The sequence below is a fragment of the Oncorhynchus mykiss genome, chromosome 26 (genome assembly GCF_013265735.2).
Source record: "Oncorhynchus mykiss isolate Arlee chromosome 26, USDA_OmykA_1.1, whole genome shotgun sequence".
Taxonomy (NCBI): Eukaryota; Metazoa; Chordata; class Actinopteri; order Salmoniformes; family Salmonidae; genus Oncorhynchus; species Oncorhynchus mykiss.
In genome coordinates this window covers 36,161,270-36,176,110 of record NC_048590.1, presented here as the reverse complement: position 1 = coordinate 36,176,110, position 14,841 = coordinate 36,161,270, and positions in this window count along the sequence as shown.

Genomic DNA, 14,841 nt, shown 5'->3' with positions numbered 1-14,841 from the left:
TTAAATACTAAGTATTTTAGATTTGTTCATATTTTAGACACCACCATTGTCCATCCTATAGTACACTTCAGTAGGAAGTCCAGTATCTCTCCAGTCAGTCAGTTCATATGAGCCTGTCTTCTCCCCAGACATGTTCATGTATTCTGCTCTGATAGGTCCTGACAGGAGGCTACTCTTACATCACCCAGACACAGTCTGCATGGCGGGGAACATGTCCGCCCATGGCATTTGGGGATTTGATGATATAGTTACACATGTTCACATATGTCTGGGGGAATTAAGACCCTTTACTGCCATTTGGGCTGATGTCTTATTTAACCTCATGGTATTTACGACCTAGCTCTGTCTGTCTGCAGCTCAGTGTTTCTGCTTCACACTTTGGCTTATTTCATTTCTCACTTTGCGCTTCGCAGCAGCACATCCCAATAAATCACCAAATGGCTCCTCTGTCTGCCCAACAACTCACTTTCAGTCCTGCTTGTTTTAGCCCTCTCGCTTTTAATGAGCATGACCAATTGGATATGTGCTATTGGCAACTGCATAGCTCCTCCAGTACAGCGAGCCATTGTGCATTAGAGTAGCAGGGGACCAGGAAAGGGATGGCTTCATGGGCTGTCTCCGGATTTCTAGTTTTTAGTACGTGTGACATTCTGTAAATATGGTTCATGTGGCTCCCTATCAGCCTGTGGCGTCATATGTAGCGCTATGTCAAGTGTATGAACTGTGTCTTATGTCATGTCATGTGTACTGTATGTTCTGTACAGTGTATGTGATTATATGTGCATAAGGTGTCAGTGTGTATGTGTGCTTACAGAGCCAAGTGAATGTAGAATGTTTTATGTTACAGTTCAGCAGGGAGGAAGTATCCTATACAGTCTCGTTACATCACCCATGGAGGTTATTGCAATCAGACACACCACCAGCAGGAAATGGCATAAGAACTGTCATTCATTTCAGTGGAATATTATGTTTGTTGTTTTCTCTGGTTTTTGAAATGTTGAGGATGTACATGTAATATTGATGTGAAATGTGTTGGGGCTACCCTCTGGTTTAATAGTGAACTTGCCAAGGTGTTTCTGTTTGTGCCTCAGAGCATTTTCAGTATCTGAGATAGGCATCAGGAATAGAAAGCTACTGTATTTTTGAGGTGACAAAAATGTCAGTGAGTAAAAAAAATCCTTTATTTGAGACAGGTGTGTTTGACCTGTATTCAGGTTTGTGTGAAATGTGAAAATTAAGTTGGGGTTTACAATTTAACGCAAGAAGTGTGTTGCATTTTTTTTTTAAGTGAGCATATTTCAAGCTTGCTCCAGATGTATTGGGGGGGCAGCAGTGTTTAGAGTGTTGGACTAGTAACCAAAAGGTTGCAAGATCGAATCCCCAAGCTGACAAGGTAAAAATCTGTTGTTCTGCCCCTGAACAAGGCAGTTAACACACTGTTCCTAGGCCGTCATTGAAAATAAGAATTTGTTCTTAGCTGACTTGCCTACTTAAATAAAGGTAAAACAAAGATGTATGTATCTTTGAAGATGAAAGAAGAGCTGTAAATCTGAGGACAATAACACAACAGATAAAATGCTGCTATCAATATGTTCAGTCAACAATACCCAATCCCTCAACACATTATCCACATCTCAAGAAGCTCTTTAAATGATTCTTTATTAAGGAGTCTTTAGTAACTTGAAGTACTACTGCTGTGTTTCTCTACAGCTTCACTAACTTGGTCTGTAACTCCACTGAGGGGATGTTTCTGGTGACCTGGCCTAGTTCAACTGTTTCTATATTCATCCAGAGACCATTTTATCCATCAGCTCCTTTAAACACTCCCTCTCTGTGGGAGATTGTGGTCCAATTATCCGCCTGAATCTCACTGCAGGTATCCAAATGTCAGCCGTCCCCTGTGTTATTTCTTTGTGTTACTGTATCTCTGCATTGTGGATGTAGTAATTAGTACCTGTGGGACGTTGTCTGTGTGATCAGAGGGCTCAGGGTAAGCATGGCCTCCATTACGGCTCTGCAGTTGCAGCGTTCAGGCTTGGATCTTCTGTGTGACTGTGAGAGAGGCCTTGCATTCACCTCGCATGGATCAAACATGGAGGTGTCATCGGTGCGCAGGTATGGAGGCAGGGGCAGCTGATGCATTAGGGAGGGTCTCAGTGTTCTCACAGCCTGGAAATGGAGACTGTTCTAAATGTACATTCACACAGCTTGGTACAGAATAGAGAATTAGCTGATAGTTTTAAAACTTTTCAAAGGAAATTACTGTGATGCCACTTGTAAATAATTTGACTATGTCAGTGTAGGATGTATAGAGGAAGATTTTACTTACTTTGAGACTTTTTTAATTATTGTATATTAGCACATTCAGTTTAGTATCTTTTTTATCACCAGTCTCACAATACATGATTTTGATAGTTCCCATGCCACACAATGTGTCTTATGCTCATCTTGGTTCTGTAAATGACGTAGGTGAAGACTAATGAGACTAACGACTGATGAGGCCTCTCAGTTCAATGTCCCCTGTTTGATATAAGAGCTGTTCTATGCTAAAGCACTCTCTGCTCGTTTTTCCTCTCTCCTCTTTGTCACTTAAAGAATGCTTGGTGTCTGTGGATTAATTAAGGCCCAAACATTAAATATTGATTGATGCATTATCAGTGGCTCACAGTTGCCTCCTCTCAGATTGATTTCCCACGTGATTTATTGTCATATTTGCAGAGTCATTTCACTTGATAACAAAGAGAAATTGCCTTGCAACCTCAGTTACCCCCCTCCGCCTCCACCACCCGCCACTACCATTAGCCCCCATATTCACAGTCTCTGATTTCGGAACACATTTTCTGGTCTCTCTCTGTATCGCTCTTTCTCTCTCTCTCCTGACTGTCTTTTGCTCTTTCTCTCTCTCCACTGACTGTCTTTTGCTCTTTCTCTCTCTCACCCGACTGTCTTTTGCTCTTTCTCTCTTTACCCCAACTGTCTTTTGCTCTTTCTCTCTACCCTGACTGTCTTTTGCTCTTTCTCTCTCTACCCCGACTGTCTTTTGCTCTTTCTCTCTCTCTCTCTCTGACCATGCCATTTTGAAGTCACTGAGCTCTTCAGTAAGGCCATTTTACTGCCAATGTTTGTCTATGGGGATTGCATGGCTGTGTGCGAATCAACTAATTTGAAGGGGTGTCCACATACTTTTGTATATATAGTTTATGTCCGCACACTAGCACTTCTGATAACATTATCTAGTGAGAAATGATTGACAAATGTTAACCATGATACAATACACTGTAGTAGCCAAACCATTTAACACTTTCTCTCCCCAGAGAGCTGGAAGTCCGGGATCTGGGTCCAGGGACCATAGCTTCAGCGTGAGTATGTTATAACACAATCCTCTTGACTTTTGATGTAATATTAATACGCCACACAGTATTTATGATTTGTGCCTACCCCATGTCAGCTGTGAACTACATTACTTTGCAGAGGAGGAGTCTGATTTATGAGCTTATGAGCCCCATGTATTCACATGATCATTTATACAGCTGATATTTACTGCCAGCTCTCTGGCTGAGGTCCTGATTTCTCTTTAACACACAGATTTGATTTGATACAGAACTGTGCTTCTCCCGACTTTTACCCGTGTCAACCTTTGATCCTTCTTTATTTTTCCCAAATTGACAAATCTGAGGTGATCCTCTGATCTTGTTAAGAATGTACATGCATGTAATTTCAGAATAATTGATTGGATTTATATAGCGTTTTTCTACCAACTGAGGTACACAGAGAGCTTTACAGTAGTAGGGGGAAACTCACCTCATTCACCACTGTATGTTCACATATTATGTTTGTGTTTACGCCTTTCATCATTCAATTAAAGAATGAATCTTCTCAACACAATTTGACAAATAAACAGCTCCCACGGTAACGCTTAAGCACATTAATGTGTGTCGACACATTTCACCATGAGAGGTTTTCAAATAAAAAAATGGGTTTACTTCATGTGAAGTTAGAAACCATTCAGTGTCAATCCAATGATCCTGTCTGTTATGTTGGTATAATCCAAACACTATTTCTGTACCTGCATTATGTAAGGCATTAAGATGCCTTCCTTAATTTGCTAATTCATTGTTCTTCCGTCGATTTGTACCTTGTCCTAAACAGAAACAATGCACTGTTTATATAAGTTTAGGCCTACCATTGATATTTTTTAGAGAGTCTACTCTAACCAATTTATTATTTGGGGAATAGGTTTGGACAAATTGAATTTTCCTGATGGCAATTGAATTTGATGAAATGTAATTATGAGACAGACAGGGTGTGAGTAACACCAGTGTTGAGGTGTGGGAGTAACAAGCTCCTCGTCTCCAACCTAGTACACCCTAACAAGGCCTGGGAGTATGAAGTGTAACAAGCTCCTCGTCTCCAACCTAGTACACCCTAACAAGGCCTGGGAGTATGAAGTGTAACAAGCTCCTCGTCTCCAACCTAGTACACCCTAACAAGGCCTGGGAGTATGAAGTGTAACAAGCTCCTCGTCTCCAACCTAGTACACCCTAACAAGGCCTGGTCCCCAAACTGTTTCCTGTACTCCTTCTGTATCTCCTTCTCCTTCTGAGCCCAGATTTTGTTTTCACCAAGTCCTGCAGCCTCTATTTGGTGCGCTTGGTGATGAATTAATTAGCAATTCATTAAGATACGTGTAGCTTTTCCTTTTGTACTTGACGTCCATGATCAGTGATAACTGGAAGGAAATTATACAATTAACCCTAATTAAGTCACAGTAATATTCATGTAACTACCTAAAGATTAGAGATGAGACATGTTCATGTACATTATTGTACAAGCTCTTTGTAATGTCTGGAAACAGCTAATTAAGACCACATTTGCTAATTGTTCATTTGTATTATTCAGATCGGCCTGTCGTGATACATCAAAGTGCTATAATTCATCATGGAGTCCTCCGTTCATCTCTGTCAGAAGAGCAGCGTGTCTCACTGTGTGGCTGAAAATGAAATGTGCGTATTTCACATCAATCACGCTGTAGGGGGATAGTGATGACACAGGGGAGAGTCATGCTCACTTGGTTTACAGCAGAAGTAGAGCTGTTTGGTGCCAGTGGCTCAGTCTGCACTGTGGCCGTTATGAGCACTGGGCTGAATGTCAGACTCAGGAGTGTAATGCTCTGTATAAAACCCTCTGTAGATTCAACGGGTGGATCTCAATACACTTTCATGGATTCTGGCATCATCTCTTTTCCCTCCTCTCCTACAAATAGGTGAAGGTTTTGGATAAAGTTGGATAAGCTTTCAAGATATTTATTTCAGACCATCTGCCATATAGAAACGGTCCTCTGCTACTTCGCCTGTTATCTAGTCCCAGGCTATTCTCTTCTCCATACTTCAGTAAAGAGGGTTCGATACACTTCCAGTCCAGTCTGTTCCCTGGCCCTGCCTGTATTGGATTCAGCCCCTACCTATTGTCTTATTGATCACAAATGAAACAGTGAACTGATCAATACAGTCTTAATGCGAGTTTGTTGTTCAGTCACTTGCCATTTAAATCACCCGGATCACCCCCAATGAGCCATCTGTTTTCTGTCATACAATGCACGTTCCAACAATTTTCTTTGTAATTTTGGGGAGGAGGCTGCTACTCCCAGCTATCATCATAAATACCTAACCTCACTATGACTGTTGTTCAGTGCCATGTGTTATCTACACCTATTAGAATGCCCTGCTTTGTCCCTTTACTACCTTTTACACAATGTTGAAGAATGGTACTATTCTTTCGCCTCCGATACTTATGGAGGCTATTCTTACACCTTAAATGAGGTTTCATGAATGTCACAAATGAAGCCAAAGTGCAGCCCCATTGATTGTGCAGGTAATTAAGATGTAAATGTGACTGTGGGCTGGATGGTGGCTGGTGAGGGAGACAGTGTGGAGCTAGCCATCACACCTGCGATAATAGCAGTGTGCTGTTAACATCACCAGGGGTCTGACTGCCACATGGTCTGCTGCATTATCAATGTTTGGAGTGGAGTGATGCGCTTGGCTCTTAAATATAGGGCCTGTACTTAACACATGGTGTGTGTTTTTTTTACCATGGTGGGGTTGAAGGAGTGTAAGGCTGCAAGGTTAAGATAGTACCTTGATAGTCAGAAGTGGTTCTCAGCTGAGCCACCTGGTTGAATAAAGGCTACATTGTAAAATCTAATTAAAAACAATAATAGTGTTATGTTGTTTTCCATGGTAGCTATGCTTAGTTACAGTTTTTTCGATTGCTAAACGACAGTGGACACAACTGGAGTCACATGTGCAAAACTCTAACTACAGTCTGCACAGCAGCAGTTCATGTGGACCAAACTCTAGTTCATTTTTCATTGCTTGAACACAGTTTTCAAAACTCTACACACTTATCCCATGACTTTAACCACAACGTGCACAACACTGTGGATTTACAGCACTTTGTTCAAATGCTAACACACTGCTGTCAAAACTGTGAACCACACATTCAAAACGGAATAGATTTCAGCCTTGTGCCTTTCAAACACTGCTGATTGCAATTTCAGCTGAAAGGCTAAGCAGGTGTCTTGTTTTAGACTTGTTAGTGAACACACACACATATTACAGTATATATAGGTAGAGCTCAGAAAGACTAATTTTGGAAATGGAACAAGGAACATGGGTTCGTGGAGGGAGAAGGGTGGCAGGGAGAGGGCGGATGCGTGGAGGAAGACAAAGAAGACAAAGAGCTGTTATTTCAGATGAAATAAGGGCTACACTTATAGACCATGTCGTGAACCGTGGTCTCTCATTGAGAGAGGCAGGGTTGAGGGTGCAACCAAATCTGCAAAGATCCACAGTGGCATCTGTAATGCGAATTTTCCATCATGCAAACAGGTGAGAGTTACATCCTTACAGTAAATGAAAACATTACAGGAATCTATTTTGTATTGCAATTATAGAATATTTACACAGATATATATTACAGTAAGTTCGACTGTAAAATATATTTTTACAACAGGACCCAAAGGCTGCCCCCAACAGGGGGAAGAGGAAAAATATTTTCAGATGCGCAGGAAAATGCTATTGTTGACATGGTTGTTGTCAACAATGCAATAAAACTGCGGGAGATTCAAGATAGAGTGCTGGCTGATAATAATATATTTGAAAATGTTAATTCTGTCAGCACAACAACTATTGCTCGAGTCCTAAAGAAACACCAAGTTACAATGAAACAGTTATACACTGTACCGTTCGAGAGAAACAGTGAACGGGTAAAAGAGCAAAGATACCAATATGTCCAGGTAAGACGTCTGAGGTTACGTGCACAGCTATACAAAATATTTACAGTAAAAAAAAAAACACTAGCATTTCTACAGTAAAACTGTACACTTACTGTTTTTCAGAGAGTAATGGAGGTGGAAGCACTGGAAAGACCACATTAATTTGTATTTATCGATGAAGCTGGATTTAACCTTGCCAAAACACGGCGCAGAGGAAGGAATGTTATAGGTCAAAGGACCACTGTGGAGGTTCCAGGCCAAAGGGGGGGGAAATATCACCATGTGTGCTGCAATGGCCAATGATGGTTTGCTTCTCAACACACCACTCATTGGCCCATACAACACAGAAAGGCTTATAGCTTTCCTAGAACAGCTCTATGCTCAGCTAGCGCCAGCAGAACAGGGGGAGCCAGTAAGAAACCCCCAAGTTGTCACGGTCTTCCTCCTCTTCATCTGAAGAGGAGAGGCGAGAAGGATCAGAGGACCAATATGCGGCGTGGTATGTGTTCATAGTGAATTTTAATAAAGAGAACACTATACAAAAGAGTAACACAAAACAATGAACCAAATATGACCGTGAAGCTACAAATGAGACCTGTGCTGACACAAGCCACTAACATAGACAATCACCCACAAACAAACAGTTGCAACCCAGGCTACCTAAGTATGATTCTCAATCAGAGACAACTAATGACACCTGCCTCTGATTGAGAACCATACTAGGCCGAAACATAGAAATAGACAAACTAGACATGTAACATAGAATGCCCACCCAGCTCACACCCTGACCAACCAAAACATAGAAACATACAAAGCAAACTATGGTCAGGGTGTGACACAAGTTTTTGTCATAGTTGGCGATAACGTTGCTTTTCACCACTCTGCAGCTGTCACAGATTGGTTTGCAGGACATCACAGATTTATGGTTTTGTACCTGCCTGCATATTCACCCTTCCTCAACCCAATAGAGGAGTTTTTCTCTGCCTGGAGGTGGAAAGTGTTTGGTCACCACCCACATGACCAAATGTCTCTTTTGGAAGCCATGCGTGCTGGATGTGAGGACACGAGTCCAGAGGACTGCCGGGGATGGATAAGGCACTCCAGAAGGTTCTTCCACAGGTGCATGGCAAGAGAAAACATTAGATGTGATGTTGAAGAAAACCTGTGGCCTGATGCTAGAGAGAGGCAGGATTAGCCCCTCAATTATTTGTTCGAATTACAGTATGTACTTTTAGTTTCTACCTTTTTTTCTCATTACTGTAATTCCATAAATTACTACAGACTATTGAAGCAAACTGCTCATTTTCATTTACCTTAAAGAATTGTTATGTTCTAAAAAAATATATAAATCATGTGAAAGAATGTCACTCTTTTCTTTGAAGAAAATATTACTTTGTATGAAGTCACTGATATTGTTCAAACTGTAAAGATGAAAAGTTTGTATTTTCTGTATTGGTGTTTGATGCTAGTGTTTTTACTCTCAGTGTGTTCTGAGTGACAGTGTGTGTTATCTCAGTGAGGGTTGTGCATAGTGTTTGGCTGCACTGAGCGTGTTTTGAGCCATGTATTAAGAGTTGTGTTGCTTGGAATGAGTTTTGCAGGTGATGTGAACTGTTTGTAGTGATGTGACTGTTGGTAGTGCAGACTGTAGTTAGAGTTTTGCACATGTGACTCCAGTTGTGCCCACTGTCGTTTAGCAATCGAAAAAAACTGTAAATGATCATTTGAAATGGTACTATTAATTATTTCTAATCTTAGATGATTCTATGAAATATGAATGTGCTTATGATAGTTAGATTAAATGTAATACTTATTTCATAATTAATCTCGATGTAGGCTGCATCCACTCCCAATTTTCCACTGCAGAAAGCAGACTTGAGAGTGTCACTAGTCAGGAGATGGAGGTGTGTGTGTGTGTGTATGTGTGTGTGTGTGTGTGTGTGTGTGTGTGTGCATGCGCGCGTGTGCCCGCAACCCTCTGGCAGTGATGTCTAGTAGGTACTCTCACGTTCCCGTTTGCTCCAGTGCCAGGCTGGAGGCTGTGAATGACGGGGCCAGGGGAATCCGAGGGGGGCCAGGGGGATCCGAGGGGGTGCCAGGGGATCTGAGGGGGTGCCAAGCTGGCAGGTCCTGGGAGATGTTTGTCAGGAGATGTCCCTCCCTCCAGCATGTTTACACTCACAGGGCTGTTACTGGGCTGGCTGGGGGGAAGCTAAACTGTGAGAGCAGCCGTCTTGTGAAAGCCAGGGCTCTTTCTGTGAATATTAACGAGAGAGTAGAGCAGAGAAAAGCAGAGCTATCTGGACAAAACAAAGCTGGGTTTTGAGTTTTAGTGGGATAATAGCCCAGGCTCTTTCACAGCAGAACCCAGGGCACTCTGGGAGAGAGGGGAGGGACACTGAATGGGAGAGGAAGTCATAAAAAAAGCAAACTTCTTTGAAAAGAGACCTGTGTGAGTGTACTTGTGTGCATGTGCGTATGTCGTTGTTGTTGTAAGAGAAGGTTTTCGGTTTTCAGACATTAGAGCTAGACAGAATTAACGTAGCTAACTATGACATCATAAAAGTGGAGGGTGAATCACCCTGGTCATGAAAAGGTAAGGAGATCCACGCTATGCTCTTTGCCATACACTGAGGGGAATAGAAAGGAACACAGACAGACAAGACAGCCAGGCCAAAAAGCTGGGAGGTGACTCAGATTAGAGGACAGTGTAGTTCTGTTCAATGAGAGAGAGAGAGAGTCTGCAGACTGCAGCTCTGCTTTGTCTGACACACTGCCTGAGTAGGGCTGAGGAGAGAGAGAGAATGAGAGAGGCAGAAAAAGAAGGGAGAGAGAGAGAGACACGAGAGAGAGAGCGAAAGAGAGTGAGGAAGAGAGATGGAGAGAGAGAGAGTGGGTGAGAGAGAGATGGCACTGCTGTAGCATCACTGAATAAACTCACAAATCCCTCTAGGTAGTGAGTGTGGTAGTCATTGGGAAAGAGAGGGAGCTCTCTGAAGTCCCACATCCGACTGTGCTTCAGCTAGTGGGCTAAATGAGTATGACACATTAACCCCTGGGCATCATCTCCTTCTCTCACAGTGCCAAATACAGAAATACTGTAGACATGATGAGGAATGAAATGCTCAATTCTAATCATAACACATTTTCCTGAATGTGTTTGTCAGAGATGATCTGCCAGCAGGGTTGGGGTCAGTTCCATTTCAATTGTAATGTTTTGTTTATTTCCTGAATTGACTGAATTGAAATGGAATTGACCCCAACCTTGTCTGCTAGTTGTTAGTGCTCTGCAGACATTCCCTTGGTGTAGTCTACACTCAGTGCTTTACGGTGTGGTCCCTATGAAATAAAATAACAGACGGATTTACAAAGAAGGACCTCTACTACTCCTCACTTTACTTTTCCAGACAGTGACACATTTCAACCACCATGACCTCAGTTCAGTATAATGTGTGTTTGTGCTTGTTTTAAAGAACAATTAAAAATGGAAAGGCGTTCAAAATAAGGCATTATTTTCTTTATAGGGGCAGAGGGAAACATGAATGATGTAGAGAACATCTTGAAATACTCATCTGATATATCTCACGCCACTTTGGCCCAGCATGGAGATAGCATGGCAACTGTTGTCCACCCAAGTAAATTGGGATCATTATGCCAACCACGAGAAATAACACTCTGAACCTGAAATACTGTAATATATTAATACTGTTAAACGTTATTACAATAGCCAACCAATTACAGTGCAGCTATAAGATGACACCATTTGAACTAGAATAAGAACACAATTGAAGACAGGGCAAAATTATGTGACGGGAGATTTGCTGTTCTCTTTGTTGCTATTTTGTGATATACTTAAAGCCTCATACCCCATAGGACCATGAACCTCATAACTCCTTAAGGTGAGGGGGGGGGGGGTTGTGTAGTGGTACACCCGACCTCCCCTCCCATCCCTCTCCTTCGGCTCCAGGCAAGTCAGGGACAAGCGTGAGATCAATAGCCCCTGTTTGCCCGCAGCATCTCCATTTCTCAGCCGGGCCACTGAGGCTAACTATCAATAGCAATAAGGGTCTGTCTGAGACAGAGTTAAAGCGCTGGCCAACCAGCATGGCTGTCTGACAGTGGCTGATAAACATATTGTGACCAGGACTGCTACAAATAAACCACTTGATATGTTTGAACTTTTCAGGGTTATTTATTGCGAGGATGTATGGTTTTCGTGGTGTTCTCTGACTCGCTCGCTCTCCCTTCATTTTGTTACCTGCATGCATGGCCTTTTGTGGGGTAGTAAGTTACACTGTCTGTTTAGTTGGTTCATCCAAAGAAACGCCATGTTTAATGTTTGTGAGTGTATGTGGTGTTGTAGGGATCATTTCAAGTGTAATTTAGATTTTTTTTCTTCCAGTGTCTTAAAAATACATAAACACTCAGCTTTTTTGGTGATGTCTGTGATTTCTTCAAGATGTTTAAAGTGTTTGGTCCTCCTCTAACTCCCATGTCTGAAGGGATGTGTGTCCGTGTAATTCTGACTCCAGTGAAACATTTAACAAACTAAGCATCTCTGTTTCCAAGTATAATTTGTCAAAGTCATATGAAAGCAGAATCTGTTTTAAAAGAATATGAAGGATTCCAGAATTAGAATCTTGGTGGTATTCAGAGTGCCAAGGTGTTTATCATTATTCCAACTCAAGCGAGTGGGTTTCATCAAATACAATCAAGTGAATTTGTATCATAACTATGGAGAGTATTTGATGATTGCAACTCTGGGAATGACTGTTTATCTATTGAGAAAACGCTCTGGATCTCTTGGGGGTTTGATTGAACTAATGAGAAACAGACATTGAGGTCCAGTGTATGGATGTGACACAAATACTTTTAAAATCATATATCTAATATCCTAAATGTATTTATCACATAAGATTGTTAAATAGAGCAAAACCCACTTATCAACTGTTGAGCACACAAATACCACTTCCTGCAAAATAACACACAACACCCTGTGTGTGCAACAATACTCTACATCTTACTTCAATCAAAAGAAGCAAATAATTCCATTCAAATAGCCTTATGTGTTATTAAACCCAACCTGGGATTTGAGCATGTATGAACAATTTTACAAACCCCAACCCACAGTGTCCTGTTTTTTGGTGCTGAAAGGAGCTCTCACTCCCCCACTAACATCCTGAAGCCTGTATGTATACTCTAGCTAAGTGTCTCATGGCTGTAAATACAAGATCAACTGTTGGCTCTCTGCTCTCACACCTCACTCCTTCTGATTGGTAGTAAGCCTTTAGGTCAGATACTTATTAATCTACCCACAGCTCTCAGCACTAGTACCTGGACAACAGCTAACCTGACAACACACACACACAAAATGGAGAAACAGGGTGCTGGAGAGTAGTGACCTCTGGCACCACTGTGACACTTGTGAATGTTTGCTTGTTTTGTTTTTTCAAACAAGCCAGACCTGAAAGGAGAGACTGTAACTCCAACTAAGATCATGTAAATACAAACAAGTTCCTATTGATATGGAGTAATGCTCCAGGAAGTTGTGGAGGGCAACAATGGGGAGACACAATCTGTGGGACAAGTGTAGCAGGGCTGCTAGAGGACAATAGAAGAGGTCTGATCTCTTAATTAATGGACATCATTCTCTGCTGCATGAGGCAGGTACTGAATTTTAATGCAGGCCATTTTTCAAAGGGATCCCTGCCAAATGGCACATTGTGTTGTCTTATTTAGAGTTTTAAACACGGGAGAGTTTGACAGAAAATATTAATGTATTTTTATTTTTAAGTGGGTTGTCAGTTCTCTTGCTGTTATTGCTGATGGAAACTTGATACATCACAAAATCAAGATTATTTACAGGATGTAAACTTACTTATGAATAAATGTTGTCATAATATTATTTTGTCAAAATATGTATTTAAATAATTTTAATAACTAAGGACACAATATAATATGCAATATACACAGTTATGTTATCTTGGGGGTTTTGTATCGAATAGCTTAGTTATAGTTGTATAATACTCTAAACCTTTAGAAGTAACATAGGCCTACTTTTTATTCTAGCAAGTTAGCACATGGAAAATAAATGACTATGGCTTTGTGTAGCATGCTGGTCTCTGCATGAAATCCCTTTAATCAAGACTTTAATCCGCATCAAGGACGGCAGTGTCATGAATGAGGCCATCCTCTGCTTGTCCAGTATTCATCTTGATCATGATTATTGTGAAATGCTTGCGTATGAAATTAAAACACTGACTAATTGATTATATCGTGTTTAGAAGTAGGCCTACCATGGCGTGCATATCATGTAAAGCACAGAAACTCAACTGTAATGTAAACATTCTAGTAAAGCAATATTCATGCTTTCAGCTGGGTATTGTCTTGTCCCATGTCAGTTGATTATGTGTTATTTGCTCGTTTATCTCCTATTGAAAGCCTTCTTTATCCTCATGAGGCGCACAAGTGAATCTGGATAAATTCCGGATCTTAAAATAGTCCCGTGTTCTTCAACTGTTCGCATGTAAATTAGGCCGATACAACGTGGGCCTACTGGGTAGGTAAATGCCTCGAGGAGTGTAATGAGCGGTAGCCTATACCGGGAAGACGACAGACCGTTATCCGTTTTTTACAGATTGAAAACCCCCATAAATGTATCCGTGAAACAATTTGTCTAGTTTCTTTACATTAATTAAATAATGTCGAGCTGTTTAGAGCTTCTATAATTCTGTTTTAGCCTCCAGCCCACTAATGCATCTGACCTAGTTCAAAGTGTGATCCAACTAGTTGTAATTCTTTGGGCATCGTGTTTAGAAACCGACAGAACTGTGTGTGAATACTACATGTTGAATGCGGTGTTACACAAAAGCCCTCTATTACAGAGAGCGCGCGGGGGGGGGGGGGGGGGGGGGGTATTCGCAAGAGACTGATCTATGGGATCCACCAACAACACAGGTCTCGGGGTGCGGTGGAAATGCCCATTTTGCTTATGCTATTCAATTATGCGGTCAAACGCTCTGTGTTTTCTGAGCAATGATCAATTATCGTATGTCAGTGATAATAGTGAATGATGGGCCCACGCATCTCCCACTCTTATATGCTGCTTATCGATTGCGCATGACAGAGAGAGTGAGCGCGCACTGAGTATGTGTGCGCAAAATACAGCGTCAGTCACTTTACATGCATTGCAAAAATATTCTCCCAAACTCAAAATAATAAATACTTTTTTCTTGAGTGAAACAACCAACATACTATTTTTTTATTGACTAAATCTTAATGTATACGCTATGTCTTACTCTAGTAGTACCCGCTTTATGAATATGATATAATTGTTAATAACTTTGTCATATTTTCATTATAAGCGAGAGATGTCCCCCCATACATTTGTTTCCAGTGCTGCCAATTAATTGCCCCTCTCAATGTGGGTGGGAGTGAGTTTCGGACTGCTTTTATTTAACCCCTACCCCCATCCCTCGCTTTCATTCCTCCACTTATTTCAATTCAGACCCCCAAAATTCTTGCTGTTTGTGTCATTCATCCCGTGATTGTTAACACAGTATAGT